Raw genomic sequence first — 13,183 nt, forward strand, 5'->3', positions numbered from 1 at the left:
GTAACTCTTAGTAAATACAAAATGTGAACACATTAACAAGAACTATGCAGAACTAAGAAAAGGACAGCATGTGTGATTAAATGTGATCTTTTTATTTAAAAAATATTTTCAACTTTTCAGTCATAAAAATGTCTTAAAAGAATTTAATGTAAAGTGAAAAAAACCCGATAATCAAAATTCAAAAGCAAAAGTAACTTGTCCTTGTTCCTAATCTTATTTCTAAATGGACCACCTCCCTGCCTTTTAGGTTTTACAAGTAAACATTATCTCTGTTCCAATCCTGAAGCCTTGCATTCATACACAGCAGTATAGCTCGGCAGAGAGTTTATTTACAGAGGGCAGGACTGAACTTTGCATGTGAGCACATACAGAAAACGATAAAGATCATTATGTCCTATTAGTAATTTACAGAATTGTGATTTGCTCCACCCAGTATACCTATAATTGAATTCCTCAGCCATAAAATCATTGGGACCAAACAAGTTCAGATATCTTTTATCTAAGCCCTTTTTTCTCCCTTACCATCAGTTAACATATTTCTTATGGGGCTTTTCTTCTTTTTATAGATTCATTGGTCTTAGTTATAAATTAACCCCACAAGCAACTCTCCCCATGACCCAGCTCTACTGTGTCCTATGTACCAGGCTTCTTTTTACATGCACAATTGATGACAGAGGGGCCATTTAAACTGCCCGTTGGTAAATGATGCCCAGAGAATCGTCTCTAGATTAATAAAAAGATAAAAAATTCCTGGGCGCCTGGGTGGCTCAGTTGGTTAAGTGTCTGCCTTCGGCTCAGATCATGATCCTAGAGTCCCAGGCCTGAGTCCCACATCGAGCTCCCAGCTCAGCGGGGAGCCTGCTTCTCCCTCTGCTTCCTGCTTCCCCTGCTTATGCTCTCTCTGCCTCTCATTCTCTCTCTCTCTCAAATAAATAAATAAAATCTTTAAAAAAAATAAAAATAAAAAATTCCTCAGGATAAAGGCCCTCGAGCAGAGAGTCTCCTCACAGCTGGGTACCCTGACAAAGCAGTGGAATACTAACTGCTGGAAACTTCCATTATTTCTTTTTTGCTTTTCAGAAAAATTGTGGTAAAATATATACAACATAAAAATTTACCATGTTCACCATTTTTAAATGTACAGTTCAGTGGCACTGAGTACATTCACACATTGTTCAACCATCACCACCATCCACCATCTCCAGAACTTTTTCATCTTCCCAAACTAAAACTGTGTCCCCATGAAACATGCACTTCCCATCCGTCCCTCTTCCCAGCCCCTGGCAGCCACCATGCTGCCTGCGGTCTCTAGGAATTTAGCTGCTCTAGGTACAAACTTCTGTTTTTTCTTGTTTCACCTGAATTGTGTAAAATAGTGTAGTTTACGAAACTGGTTGAACACAGAGTTGCGTGCAAAAAATAAAAAACTTCAGAGAGGAATTCCTAATACTTAGCATTTCATTTCTATGCTCAAATGTTTGGATTCAGATCAAACACTCATGTTTAGATGCCAAAGCATATACCCGCCCCTTACTTTGTCTTTCAAGAGTTTGGTCTTTCAATTTGAAATGGCTTTAGGTTTTTCTAAAGTTACACTGATTTTCTAAGCAAACTATAGCTGCTGTTCATTTTCTGTAAGAATTAAAGTTCCCTTAGTACTACTTGTATTCACTGAATTCCCAGACATTTTGCCTAAAAACAGTATGATCTTCCCTCATCTTTACCATTCAACTATAAGACTCCTAATTCTCCTAATTCTAAGTTCAGATGTTGCCTTGGGTTATGAAGATTGATGGGCCAAGAGATTATTAATGAGATCTAAACATTCTCCCAGTTTGGGTTTGAAAATTCAAATCAGACCCTGATCATCACCAACTAAAAACTTTGCTAAGATATGGTTCCCGAGGAGGCAGAGCCTCATGGAATTTTCCCACTCACAGGTCTTCTAGGGGACTGGAAGTAACTGGCTGAAGTAATAAATGGAGACCAAACTTGTGGAGGAAGGGACTGCAGTGTGTATGGCTAGGATTAAGAAACACAGTTCAAGGAGTATCCTTGATGAAAAGAATGCCCCTGCTTCTCTCTGTTCTAAGATGTGCAAACAAATAGAAACTTGCCCTATAAATCAATGAAAATCTAACGAGAATGATTATTTAGGGACTCCAGTGGGACTTTTAAAGAACTTTCTATTTCGAAATAATCTGAGGCTTACAGAAAATTTGCAAAGACAGAAAGCTCCCATGTACCCTTCACTTAGCTTCTCCTGCTGTTGACATATTACAACCACAGTACAATGATCAAAACTAATAAATTAACATTGGCACAATACTATAAACTACTTTCTTTAGACTTCATCAGTTTTTCCACTAATGTCCTTTCTCAGTTCCTGGATCCAATCCAGGATCCCACATTGCATTTAGTTGCCATGTCTTCTTATTCTCCATATCTGGGGTAGTTCCTCAGTCTTTTTTTTTTTTTTTAACAGCTTTATTGAGGTATAATTGATATACAAAAACTGCACATATTTAACTGCACATTTATTGATTCAGTCATTTATCTATATCAGTGTAGAATCATGTATATATATTTTATTTGGGGAGCTATAATCCAATACTATAGTTATTTATTTTATTGCTCAAATTATTTCAGCTTTGGCCACTGGGAGCTGGAAAAAATGTGAGCAATAAAATAAATAACTGTAGTATCAGATTTTAACTCCCCGAATAAAAAATATATATATGAGTATTGGATATTGAAACTACTTTCTGCTTTGTGAGCAAGGATCATGGTTGCATGGCCTAGAGGGAACCAGGCAAGATATTTTTATTTTTATCTCAATTTAATTGTAAGTATTATAGGAACCTAAAATAATATACTTGTGCCTGAGACTTAATTCTAAGGATCTAAGTTATTTTTCAACTTCTAGGTCACTCTCCTATCTTTGTTTTGTCTTAGACAAATACATTACTGTGTTCTCCTTCAACTGATGGTAAATTACACAACAGAAAGTATTCTGATAGCCAAAATAAAAGCTCTCTAAGAAATTTTACAATAAAATATTATGAAGCATTTGCATGTTCTTTTAAAAAGATACTTTAAAATACCAATTTAGTAAAATAAATTCTGCATTTACCTACCGTGAAAGGGCGACTCCTGTTTGAGAAAATGGTCTTCTTGTATGCTGTGGCTTAGAGTTGGCTTCTTTCAAATCTGAACAATTAAAAAAAAACACAAAACATTTGATATACACATACTCAAAATTTTTAGACAACCTAGGCTGCCAAAATGTACAGGCACAAATAAATTTATTTTCTCTGTTGGATTTCACTCTGAATATTTGTTTTCCCTTATTTTTATATTCTCTAGAAGTAACCAACAGACTACCAACTGTAAATCACACAGGGCTGGAGAATCTTCTTAAAGAGACATGTATTAGGTTTACTTCACCTACTCTCCTACTTGTCACTGATCATGAGTTAAGGTCTTTCATCTCATCCATCTTTTAGGTCAACTTAACAACGCCACCTACATTACTGGACAGACTTAAGAAAAACTAGATCTTAAAAGAATTAATAATCTCAAAAGATAGGTGTTTGCTAAAAGCTACACATAGCAAATATGCTATTTATTAAAATACAGAATTTCATTCCAGATGGCACATGGCTATTAAGCCTACAGTAAAAGTATAGTCATGTATCACAACCATTTAGGCACAGTGGATGTAGCACATTCCATGTGCAGATTTTTAAAAGGAAGACCCAGAGAGCAAAATATTCATGTAAATGTGCCAAAGGTCTCAGGATTCATATCTTTGGCTCTTACGAAGGGCTCAGGGATCCTAGAATAGCTGTACATTCCATAAAGACAAAACAGCATCTAGTGCCAAAAGCCTTATCATTAGGGCCTTAATAGCCCGAACTTCCAGACCCAATGATCTGCACAGTCTAACCTATATAAAATTCCATTTTTTTTTCTTTTTAAATTCTACACCTTTGCAAACTTGGAACTTGCAAAAACTGTTCTATTACCTGATACATAACATCAAAGTAGTGGATTATGAGTATAAAACGTTTTCCCATTTTGTTATTTCTAACATGAAAGAATATAAACTACAGCCAATGAATTTTGTTTGTTTCTCTAGCACTATTTAGTACTTTTCTTTGGGAATTGAAAAATCTCTTAACATAGACTCAACGCTAATAATAAAGTAATTATTTGTTTTCAGAATGGGACATATTCTTCTATAGAAAAAGCTGGTTTGTCAGTGTTTTAGACCTGTATGTTTTGTTCTCTGACTGATTACCAACCTGTATCAGAGCAATTTACATAAATGCTCTCTGATTTGTTAGTCAAAAACGAAAGGAGTATCCACACCAAAACTATTCATTGTATATAACATGTATAACACATGAGAAACAACTTTATCTATAATGGATTATCACTTTGACTTTTTTTATGTTTAATTAAACTAAAAAGGGCTTAAGTATATGGGGAAAAAAGGAAAGAATATTAATAAAGAAAAATTGGAACAAAATCTCTATCTGAAAAATTAAAGAATGCTGACTCCTGGTTAAGAGTAAATCGTACAAGCTTTCTTTGACATTGGTCCCAATTTCCCTTTGAAATACATATGAGTTCATTAAAAAGTAGACAAGAAGAAAGTAAACTGCCATGTATTCCTAGCTCGTGGCCCCAAGAGTTGGATCAAACAGAAAACTGGACCAGCTCCTGCAGCTTTCAGAGACAGAATTCTATAGCCTTTCCCCAAACTCTTCCTAGAACTAAGATCAGTAATGTCCTTTCTGTATCCATTCAGAATTGCACTGTACCACAAATAGAAGGTGTAGTTTCCAAACATTAACTACAGTAGAGAAGAAACAAGATCCATTCTGGGGGTAATGTATACCAAGGATTATAGCTCTTTCACATTCTCCATCTGGTCAATTAAATACAGATTGGTTTATATTCATTAGATTATAAATCCTTCTACTCAACCCTATACGCCAGAGAACTAGGCTGTGAGAACAGCAGACAAACCCCTGACATTTCAATAGAACCCACATTATATAGGGGTTCTTCATACCTACTCATCCAACTTTTTAGGTTCTGCTAAAAGTCGTCTCTCAGATATAAATAGATAATAATGCAGGCCAAGGGGCAATTTACTCAAACTAATTTGTCTGAAATGGTATAAATGGCAAAAGTTGACTTAAGAAATAGAAAAACAATTAACAATGAAAGCCACCAAAAACTTATCAAAGAATTATTTCCCCAAGAAGCTTTGGGCCTAGATAATTTTCTAGATTATGTTTTTCTAACTTTCAAGGAAGAGGTAATTTTCTTGTTACAAAATTGTTTATGAATAGAAGAAAATACCGCGGCCAAATTAACTTTCCAAAGTAGCACATTGATATTAAAACCTAACAAAAAAGAGAAAAATACCAGTCCTACTTAGTAATATTGATTTAAAGTTATAAATAAAATGCTAATGAACAAACTCAATCATATACTAGAAGAACAAACCACCATAATCAGGCTGGATTTACCTCAGGCAAAGATTTACCCCCAGAATATCTACTAAATAACGTGTCACAGCACTACGTCAAGTTTTAAAAGAAACCGGATGATTATCTGAAACAATGCAAAAAAAATACTTCAACAAAATGCAACAGCCATTCTTGACATTGTTCCTTTAGAAAACTAACAAACTTTAATAACAGGAATATTTATCTCACTCAAACTTACAACCAATATCATCTTATTTGTTAAATACTATAGCAGCATTTCCCAAAATGTGTTCTGTAGATAACTAGTTCCTTAAGACCTTCCAACAGAAAGGTTTCCACCATAAAGCAAATTTGCACACGTTACTTCTTTTTTGGAGATTAATAAGGTATATAAGCATTGTATATACTCCATGGGCCCTACACCTAAAACAAAAATCAACAATAACAATCTGCCTTAACCCAATAGCTCTCAAACTTTTTTGAACATGTCTCTTCACTTCATTCCTCAACCCACTTTACTGTGGTTTTCGCACACCTTTCTACTGAAACTAAGGCAAAATTTACACGTTGTTTCCTTCTTGCTAAATCCTTTAGACTTTTCTCGATTTTCACTCTATTTGTCCAAAGCTGTGCTGGTAAATGTTTAACAAGTGGTTCTCCTTACAGGGAAAAATGCCCTGATTAGCAGTGTTTGCCAATTTCTGTGGTGTAAATACTCCCACCAGGACTGAGTTGAGGCTACCAGCGTGATGTCACTGAGTGCTGAGGTGGGCAGACCTGGAGCATGCCACGCAGCGTTTCTACCATTCAGATACAATCAACATGAACAAAAACATGTAAAATAATTAGGAAGTAATGCCGATGGTGTGTTTATTACCTTTTTTTTTTTTATTTTAACGTAACTTGTTTAATTGCAAGTATACACCACTGTATTTTAAATAATGGCTGTGGATAATAACGGGCTCACAGAAACCCTGAAAATTTAACGGCTGACTATCACAAGCCGGTCTGAGCTGGCTCTGGCACACTGGTGTTCTGCAGTATCTGGTATTCTGTCCATCCTTTACCACTGAAACTGTCTCGGGGCGCCTGGGTGGCTCAGTCGTTAAGCGTCTGCCTTCGGCTCAGGTCATGATCCCAGGGTCCTGGGATCGAGCCCCGCATCGGGCTCCCTGCTCCGTGGGAAGCCTGCTTCTCTCTCTCTCCTACTCCCCCTGCTTGTGTTCCCTCTCTCGCTGTGTCTCTCTCTATCAAATAAATAAATAAAATCTTTAAAAAAAAAAAAAAAAAAGAAACTGTCCCCTTCTTTAGTTGCTTGGAGACCAGTTTCTCCTAGTTCTTATCCTGTCACATGACTACTATTTCTCTTCTTGGTACCTCTTCTTTCTGAGCTCCTCTATCTTATGTGTCCTGAAAGTTCCTTCCTGGTTCACTCTTACCCATAAACCCTTCTGCTTGCTTGTAACTCCCAAATCTTTATCTGTAACCACAACTATTCTCTCAAGAGTTCTAATTCTGTGTTTCCAACTCTTTTTTGGACACCCCTACCTGAGGTTCTTTGGGAACCTCAAGCTCAACACCACCCAAGCTAACTACCCATCTTCTCCCTCTAAAGAACAAAAGAAACACAACTCAACACATAATTGGGCCACTCCTCATTCCCTGCAAGATTAAAAGGAATTCTATTCTCTATTCGGGTCTCTCAAAATATGTTATAGAAGATTCAGTTCATAATCACAAGCAACCCTTCTCAGGGAAGGGATACCGTTTTCCCTACTTCCCTTCAATGTTTTTCACACACCACACTCTCCAAAATGTCTCCTTCACCAAAACCCCTCCACTAAACATTTTCTCCATTCCCAGCCCAGTCAATTTATAATCTCTCCCTCTTCCTCCCCTTCCCAGCACTTTATCATGTCCTCCAGCTTTTCACATCCAGTCCCTTTCTACTCATTCTCTAGCACTTCCTCACAAAAACTAGGAAATGACCTTGCAAGATCAACTTTTCTAAGGGTAAGGGAAGAGGGTGTTGTATTATCAAAAGAAGATTCCCTTTGGTGGACTGGGGGAAAGTGAAAGTGTATGAACACGCCCAAATGACTAATTTTTATCCCATCAAACCAAATCTCTAACTATTCTCCCCCTAAATAGCTGACGGATTCCATTAGAGGCCAGACTCAAGAAGGGCCAATTATATCCTTCCCTAGATTTTTACACTAGTCATACTAAATTTGCTATTAAATTTACCTCTCTATCCTGGGATGACAACAAAAGGCTTATTTTGATTAAGAGGAATCTAAGAGGGAGAGAAAAATGGAACTGAAGAATCTCTTAACAGTGGCAGTTTTAAGTGATGGTGGAATTACTGAATATAAGCTAAAGATTTGGTGAGATGATTTACCTTGTCACAAGTAATAAGAATAAGTACTTCAAGTTTCTTAGCACTTACGAGACACATAAACTGATGCAGTGAACCAAAACAACTAAAAGTTTAGATCTAATCCATGCTTACATCTGAATATGGTTATACTTGTGTAGATCTAATGATTAAGTGTAGAATGGTGGCAGTGGTGGTGCTAGAGTGTAGACATCTCCTTCTCTGGCAAGTTAAATACTGCAAAATTAGGCTTTTGTTAAAGAGTGTAAGACAGGGTGGCTGTGTTCAAACTGCTTGGGTTTGAATCCTCATTTTATCACCTGGCAGGTTATTTTTACCTCTCTGTGCTTATTTCTTCATCTGCAAAAGAGAGATAATAGTATGTACTTTCTATGGTTGTTGGAAAAATAAAATGAGATAATGTAGGCAATGCTTAAAATAGAGCCTGATACAGAGTAAGTACTCAACAAATATTAAATATTACTATCAATAGCTAGATTACTTTTTTGGTGCTTGAGATAATTAAAGAACAGTCCTTTAGATGGATAGTTAAATGACATTTTGGTGAAAGATTTCAGCTGTGGAATAAAGGGTAGACTGAATGGAAAGAAAGCATTCTCTAAACATGAAATCATACAGTTCCATTTATAAATCAATTATAAACTAAGTTTTCCTAGTGACAATATTACTCCAAAAAGTCATGATATCTATTTAGGATTAAGAAGTAGAATGAGACTGTAGATTTGAAATAAAAAATGACAATCATTCGTTGAGCATCTGATACTTGTTAGCAGTGCTCTGGACACTGACGATAAAGAATGAACAAAACAGACGAAAATTCCAGCTCTTGTGTAATGGCATATATGAAGACGTACTTAAAAAAAAAGCCCAAAAAACCTAGATCCTGAAGGATCATGTGATATATCTGATACACCTACCATTTGGAAAAAAGAGATAAAACTAAGGTTGTTAGAGACAATTAGGAGTTACTTCAACAAGCTACTATGCTTTACTAGATTTACCACTGACCCCCTTCTCCCAATGTGAAGACGAGTGATTCAAAAATCTTTTATAGGGCACCTGGGTGGCTCAGATGGTTAGGCAACTGCCTTCGGCTCAGGTCATGATCCTCGAGTCCCGGGATTGAGTCCTGCATCAGGTTCCCTGCTCGGCGTGGAGTCTGCTTCTCACTCTGACCCTCTCCGCCTCTCGTGCTCTATCTCATTCTCTCTCTCAAATAAATAAAATCTTTAAAAAAAAATCTTTTATAAAACCAATCGAAGTCCATGTATAAGTGATAACCAATTTTATTTCATATCAGAAAGAGCAACATAAACATTGTGTTCATGTTAAATTCAGAAAACATCCCCACTTCATCATTTGACTAGGAGATAAAAATACATTTAATTTCCATATTAGAGACCTAACCAAAGTGAGAGATGTTAGGAATTGGGAAACAAAGAGAAAAAGGAAGACAGCCATCAGAGGAGAGAAACAGAAAAAAAAGAAGGAAAAAAGGACACAGAATATAGGAAAACACCAAAAATGCAGGGGGGGGAAGGAGAGGGGTGATGGGAAAGAGGGAATTAGAAGAAGAGCTACAGCAGGAACTGAGGGGACAGCCAGGAGACCTCGAAAATCCAGATTAGGTCACGGGTAATAACTTTTTACATTTAAGCTCAGCCATTCACTCTGGATATAAGCATCATAAATCATCATCATTGGTAGTCTATACACTGTACAGAAATTAAGAAACCACCAAAGTTTTTACATTGGTAATTACATACAAATTCTACCTTCAGGAGACTATCTCTGCTTTTCTCTAAAGTCACATTTTCCCTACTTTGGTGCCTATGCTCATATAATTTTTCCATTTGAAGTGCTTTGTCCATCACTCCACATTCAATGAATACCCAATAAATATTTATTGAGTACCTACAACCCCGAATCGCCAAGGAAAGGTTGAAAAAGAAAAACAAAGCTGGGGGCATCACGTTGCCCAATTTCAAGCTATATTACAAAGCAGAGATCACCAAGACAGCATGGTACTGGCACAAAAACAGACATATAGAGCAATGGAACAGAATAGAAAGCCCAGATATGGACCCTCAACTCTGTGGTCAAATAATCTTTGACAAAGCAGGAAAAAATATGCAATGGAAAAAAGACAGTCTCTTCAATAAATGGTGCTGGGAAAATTGGACAGCTATTTACAGAAGAATGAAACTCGACCATTCTCTAACACCATACACAAAGATAAACTCAAAATGGATGAAAGACCGCAATGTGAGACAGGAATCCATCAAAATCCTAGAGGAGAACATAGGCAGTAACCTCTTTGACATCGGCCACAGCAACTTCTTTCAAGATACATCTCCAAAGGCTAGTGAAACAAAAGCAAAAATGAACTTTTGGGACTTCATCAAGATAAAAAGCTTCTGCACAGCAAAGGAAACAGTCAACAAAACAAAGAGGCAACCCACAGAATGGGAGAAGATATTTGCAAATGACACTACAGACAAAGGGCTGGTATCCAAGATCTATAAAGAACTTCTCAAACTCAACACCCAAAAAACAAATAATCAAGTCAAAAAATGGGCAGAAGACATGAACAGACACTTCTCCAAAGAAGACATACAAATGGCTAACAGACACATGAAAAAATGTTCATCATCATTAGCCATCAGGGAAATCCAAATCAAAACCACACTGAGATACCACCTTACACCAGTTAGAATGGCAAAAATTGGCAAGGCAAGAAACAACAAATGTTAGAGAGGTTGTGGAGAAAGGGAAACCTTCTCACACTGTTGGTGGGAATGCAAGTTGGTACAGCCACTTTGGAAAACAGTGCGGAGGTTCCTCAAAAAATTAAAAATAGAGCAATTGCACTCCTGGGTATTTACCCCAAAGACACAGATGTAGTGAAAAGAAGGGCCATATGCATCCCAGTGTTCATAGCAGCAATGTCTGCAATAGCCAAACTGTGGAAAGAGCTGAGATGCCCTTCAACAGGTGAATGGATAAAGATGATGTGGTCCATATATGCAATGGAATATTACTCAGCCATCAGAAAGGATGAATACCCAACTTTTACATCAACATGGATGGGACTGGAGGAGATCATGCTAAGTGAAATAAGTCAAGCAGAGAAAGTCAATTATCATATGGTTTCACTTATTTGTGGAAAATAAGGAATAGCATGGAGGACATTAGGAGAAGGAAGGGAAAAATGAAGGGGGGAAATCGGAGGGGAAGATGAACCATGAGAGACTATGGACTCTGAGAAACAAACTGAGGGTTCTAGAGGGGAGGGGAGGGAGGATGGGTTAGCCTGGTGATGGGTATTAAGGAGGGCACGTACTGCAGGGAGCACTGGGTGTTACAGGAAAACAATGAATCGTGGATCACCACATCAAAAACCAATGATGTATTGTATGGTGACCAACATAACATAATAAAATAAAATAAAACAACAAAAAAAACCCCCAAAAAAACATATCAGACACTATTCTAGACACAATTCAAATATTTATGCAGATTTTAATGAAAATGGGCTATTTTAACAAAATATTCTACTAGACTTGAAGAAAAATGATTTTTTTTTCTTCTGCAGCTAACCTTTTTCTTCATCTGATACCATAACCACTAAAAAAATCCTTATGAAAATAATGTCCCTTACTTAAAAGCATTCTAGAATTTTCCCCAAACTCTAGTGAGGATATCACTCCTGTGGGGGTCTAAGTCCTCCAGATCCTCCAAAGTGCAATTAATCTGTGATAATTCCAGCTGCTAAATGTTGACAATAACAGTTGGAAGTTTGTAAAACTAAGTCAAAAACGTTGAATAATAAAAGTTATTTGAACTTTCACCCACATCAAAATGGAATCCTGAAGACATTACCAAAATGGGTAGTCAGGGCTGGTCTTGTTCAACCACAGCAATACATCACAGAAGGGAGAACAAATGATTTTAAGATCAGCAGCATGACTGTGATTTAGGTAACTTGTTTCTGTAGATATTGCATTACTTGTGAAAAACATCACTTGGAAGAGGAGCATACCACAAATATTAAAGGTGGAATTAAATGATGGCTGAGAAGCCATCAGAACCGTACTTTTTTTTTAAAAAGAACTATGGAACTAACTGTACAGATATGTTTAAAACTGAACATGCATTCAAATTTAGGGAAATGTAATTACAATCCTGATGAAAACATCCAGACACTTCGTAGACATTGGTTTTCCAATACGGTCAATAACAAAAGAAATAAGTCTATGAAGTTAATATTACAGACTAGGGCATCACTAGGGTATCACCCTATAAAGCATCTAGTTCATTTGTCCTATCAGACAAGACTCCTTGACTGATGGCAGTTCAGATCTGAATGAATGTCTCTACTGACAAAGTATTCACTTCCGCACAAGACAACCTTCCCACTGGTGGACAACGGCAGTAACTGGAATCCTTTCCTTATGCTGAGCTGAAGCATGTCTCCCTTTAATTTCTCGCAATCCTGTGACAAAGGGCTGTCTATGACGCAGGAAGCTCCATAAGGGAAGGGACCTGTCTGTCTTGCTTACTGCTACAGTCCCAGTAGCTAGCACAATGTGTGACACATAGTAAACATGCCATAAAAATGAGTCTATGGCTGATGGCTGCCCCACAGGATTCAGTCACAAAGTCCAATCCATTTGTCCTTTAGGGCAGTGGTGCTCTAACTTGGAGGTGAAGGAACTTTTTTTTTTTTAAAGATTTTATTTATTTATTTGACAGAGAGAGAGAGACAGTGAGAGAAGGAACACAAGCAGGGGGAGTGGGAGAGGGAGAAGCAGGCTTCCCGCTGAGTAGGGAGCCCGACGCGGGGCTTGATCCCAGGACCCTGGGATCATGACCTGAGCCAAAGGCAAACGCCTAACGACTGAGCCACCCAGGTGCCCCCAAACTTTTCTTTTCAATCTATCATGGATATTTCTGTAGAATGGAAAATGATGTGCTTGAATGTTATGACAATATACAATTTTTAATGCGTATCCTCCAATTTGCACATACCTTGTACCAAGTCAGAAACAGAGGGTTTATGAGCAGATCAGTCTCATTTTCCCTACCTCTTTGTTCCTACAAGCCCTCCTCATTTTATGTCCAGATGTTGAGATAGCCTCCTGTTTTCCCTGCACACTACTGCCAAATTAATCTCCTGATTAAATCATCTCACTCTTTTTCTCAAGACCTGGAATCTCACCACTCCTTATAAGATAAAACCCACACTCCTTTGCCTGCATTCCAGACCCTTTCTCAT

At 37.4% G+C, this 13,183-nt stretch overlaps 1 protein-coding gene across 4 annotated transcripts in view; it reads right to left on the minus strand.

The window, feature by feature from the left end:
- PPARG (peroxisome proliferator activated receptor gamma) overlaps positions 1 to 13,183 on the minus strand; it is a 179,699-nt gene that overhangs the window by 152,043 nt on the left and 14,473 nt on the right. For 2 of the 4 annotated variants that reach the window (XM_036073566.2, XM_036073565.2), the window contains exon 2: positions 3,138 to 3,210. The exons of 1 other annotated variant lie outside the window; for it this stretch is intronic. The gene's annotated coding sequence lies outside the window, so the exon portion shown is untranslated. Of the gene's footprint in view, positions 1 to 3,133; positions 3,211 to 13,183 lie in introns of all 4 variants that reach the window. One more of the 4 variants, XM_078074946.1, reaches the window with a different exon arrangement.

The sequence above is a fragment of the Halichoerus grypus genome, chromosome 1 (assembly GCF_964656455.1).
Source record: "Halichoerus grypus chromosome 1, mHalGry1.hap1.1, whole genome shotgun sequence".
NCBI classification, from domain to species: domain Eukaryota; kingdom Metazoa; phylum Chordata; class Mammalia; order Carnivora; family Phocidae; genus Halichoerus; species Halichoerus grypus.